General features: G+C 39.2%; 1 pseudogene; it reads left to right on the top strand.

Annotated features, from left to right (window-relative positions):
* Nucleotides 1-222: 222 nt before the first annotated feature.
* LOC138823482 (U4 spliceosomal RNA) lies at nt 223-372 on the top strand (annotated as a pseudogene).
* The last annotated feature ends 2,294 nt before the right edge of the window (nt 373-2,666 follow it).

The following is a 2,666-nucleotide window of genomic DNA, read 5'->3' as shown; positions in this document are numbered from 1 at the left end:
AAAAAAAAAAAGAAAAAAAGAAAAAAAGAAAAGAAATGTTCAAAAATATTGAGATTGAGTACAATTACATTTATCCTCATTAGAGTCTCTGGCTCACAGATGAAGAAAGAAAATCAAGATTGTAATGTTCATGTACCTTTTAATAACAGGGAGGAAAGTAACAAGCCAATGTCTGCAGTTTTCTGTTGGACAGGAAAGGTCTAAGTGCAAGGTTGAAGCCACAGCTTTGTGCAGTGGCAGTATCATAGCCAGGGAGGTTTATCTGAGATGCAATTATTGCTAAATGAAAATTATGAGGTCATACTGGGATCCTTCACATCTGCTATGAAAAAATAAGAGCAAAACAGAAAGTTATTGAAGTACTGAAATATAAAATAAGGTTGGCCACTGGTGGCTCATGCCTATAATCCTAGTTATTTAGAAGCTCTGAGACCTGGAGGATTACAGTTTCAAAGCCAGCCTAGGCATAAAAGTTTGTAATACTTTTGTCTCCAATAAACCAGCAAAATGCCAGACTGGAAGCATGACTCAAGTAGTAGAGTGCCAGTGGTAATCAAGCCAAGCAAGAATGGCCAAGTCCGTAAGTTCAAGACTCCATACTGATACAAGCAAGAATGGCCAAGTCTGTAAATTTAAGCCTCCATACTGATACACATAGATAAAAGTAATGCAAAATGAGGAACAATGTTCGTGGCAGGGAAGATTCTTTCCAGGGCAGTGTGGATCGTCATTAGCGAACAGAGATGTTGAAGTTTCCATAAGAAGAATATGGGAACTAGACAGGACCAGAATCCAGTATTAACAGGGATAGCTTTGGAAATCTTTAACAGAAAGATTCTTTAAAGTATTTCCTTTTTCTCTCCTGGGAGTCCCATCTGTTTTAAATATCAATGAATATGTCGGCACAGTTGTTCATTTCTAGAAGTTAGTAAACACGGCAAAATGAGTTCCAAAGCAGATGGCAGACAGTTAGCAAATGTTTGGTCTTTTTCTTCCCCTACAACAATACACCATCACAAGAACATGAACAATTTCCAAACTGCTGCAACACAATGTTCCACCTATTCCACAGTATGGGAACCCAGATTTTAACCATTATCCATTTCTTGGCAGGACAATCAAATAATTTTACCTTCATAAAGAAGTGCTGAATGGTTTGAAGGAAAATTCCTTTTCTAAGTTAAAGTGTGGTGACAATAATTTTTTTGAGAAGTGAAAGGAAATAGAAATATTAATTGACCTTCCATCACATTTTACTAAGGGAGGCCAGAAAATGATCACTTCGGTCTTACAGGCCGAAGCTGCCAAAGGAAAAAGATGGCGGCACATAGGAATGGTCCTTGCCTAAGTCGGTGGTGACTTCATGATGACTTTATTTTGTTATTATGCGTCATCATTGATACTTGATTACAGATTTCCCCCACCCCCAAAAAACACAATTTTTAATCTTCTAATTGGAAAAGGCAAGTATGGGTATATTTCATATTCCCTGATGACGCTCACAGCTTTGGGGGATGGAAGATACTTCAGTGTGGAGCCACGCTCAGTGTTCTTAACTATTTAAAATCTTAATCTTACACCTTTTCCTTCCACAGAACTCTTCAGATCATTTCTAGATTAACTCCTTCCTGTAGACCAGGTGCTGTGGCCACAACCTGTAATCCTAGGTACTTTGGAGGCAAGAGATGGGGGGACCATGATTCAAGGTCAACTAAGGCATAAAAGTTTTCTCAATGCCATTTTCCTGTGACATGGAAGGCACAAATAGGAGCCTCATAGTCCAAGGTACAAATTGAGACTCTACTTCAAAAGTAACTAAGGCATGAACACGGTTCAAATGGCTTTGTACCAGCTCATCTCAGTCATCTGCAGAGGCTGAGAGGTTCACTGCGTGTTCCCTTGATTCAGGATTCAAGGAAGCCATTGAAAACAAATTCCTCTGAAGGTGCCGGAAACAGGGGCATTCAAGAAACTGGACAGAAATTCTAGAAGACCAGAGCTAAGGGACCAAAGTCACCTCAGCAGTTGCTTCTGCAGTTCTCACGGAAGAAAGAATTAACTTCTGATTCCTTCAAGATAACTGAGACTTAAGCAAATTTATGAACTCTTTTTTTTTTTTTTCAAATTATAAATAATGGGAAAGTTTCAGAACTCATTTTCTCCATAAGTGTTCACAACAGTGCTGGGTGCCGGGGACTCATACCAACACAGGAGACTGAGATGTGAGGATCATAGCTCCGAGCAAGTCTGTGAGACTCTCATGTCCACTTAACCATTATTAGCTCCACTACAAGTGGAGCTGGGGCTCAACGGGTAGAGTGGTAACCTCGAGTGAAAATGCTGAGGACAATGCCCAGGCCCTGAGTTCAAGCCCAGTACCAGCACTCTCAAAACTAAACAAATAACATTTTTTTAAGCTTATAAAGCCTCATCCATAACTGAAAAACACACAACCAAGCTAACATCCCTCAGTGAAAAAACGGGATAAATAGGCTAGAATTTAGCAGTAAGAGAGGAAGTTCTGGCATACATTAAATGCTGATTTCATGTGTACCATTACATTCCCACTACAGTGACGGTTGCACCCCTCTGTAACATAATAAAACTCTTAAGCCATTAATTTTTAAGTGTATAAACTGTATTTTAATAATGCTATAAAAGCAACT

This window comes from Dipodomys merriami, unplaced genomic scaffold, assembly GCF_024711535.1.
Source record: "Dipodomys merriami isolate MVZ:Mamm:240054 unplaced genomic scaffold, mDipMer1.0.p SCAF_12, whole genome shotgun sequence".
NCBI classification, from domain to species: domain Eukaryota; kingdom Metazoa; phylum Chordata; class Mammalia; order Rodentia; family Heteromyidae; genus Dipodomys; species Dipodomys merriami.
This window is presented reverse-complemented; position numbering and strand designations above follow the sequence as displayed.